The 747-nt window shown below is 42.7% G+C and overlaps 1 pseudogene; it reads left to right on the top strand.

Annotated features, from left to right (window-relative positions):
- Positions 1-154, top strand: LOC110596781 (annotated as a pseudogene).
- The last annotated feature ends 593 nt before the right edge of the window (positions 155-747 follow it).

Genomic DNA, 747 nt, shown 5'->3' on the forward strand with positions numbered 1-747 from the left:
ATGTCTTCCCACGGGACTTTCAGGGTCAAGCGACTCCTGGCCAAGAAACAAGCAAAATCGGCCCATTCCACAGTGGACTTGGATGAAAACTGGTAATAAAATCCGGTACAATCCCAAGAGGAGACAGTGGAGAAAAACCAAGCTGGGACTATAAGGAATTGCACATGAGGTGGCACACATGTTTATGTTGAATCATGGTCACCATCATCTTGCCATTATCAAGTTAAAAAACTCCACAGTCGAGAAGTCAGACATTTAATTGGGATGTGATTTTTTGTTTATGTGCTCTGCACTAGTGGGCTGGCTCAGTAATAAATATGAAACCTTTTATCTGAAAAAAGTATATATCCAGTAGGTTCTTGGTGCTGTTTTGACAGTTCAAAATGTCTTAGGCCTGTAATTCCCGCCTCCCAGGGAAGGATTCCAGTTCTTTCCACATTTGTTTGAGCTGGACTGAACTAAAGCTGGAGTTATTGGTGCTTCATCCAAAGCCTATGCCTTCAGGAGCCCAGCAGTCAATGACAAGACATCTGACCTTTGCTCCCTCCTAAACTCTTACCTTTTTCCCCCTACTTTGCACTTTCCAGAATTTGGGTAACTTGTGCTTCTTTAATGGCAGCATTTTGAAATGTTCTTGATAAAATCTCCCTAGTGGGGTCTGAGCACTCCCAAAGCTAATGATTTCCTTCTCATGGAAAGTGAATGGGTTAGCCAACTATCATTGTTCTCAAGCAAGTATTCCAAGGC

Source organism: Carlito syrichta, unplaced genomic scaffold (genome assembly GCF_000164805.1).
Source record: "Carlito syrichta isolate Samal-C Ts95f unplaced genomic scaffold, Tarsius_syrichta-2.0.1 Scaffold314105, whole genome shotgun sequence".
NCBI lineage: Eukaryota > Metazoa > Chordata > Mammalia > Primates > Tarsiidae > Carlito > Carlito syrichta.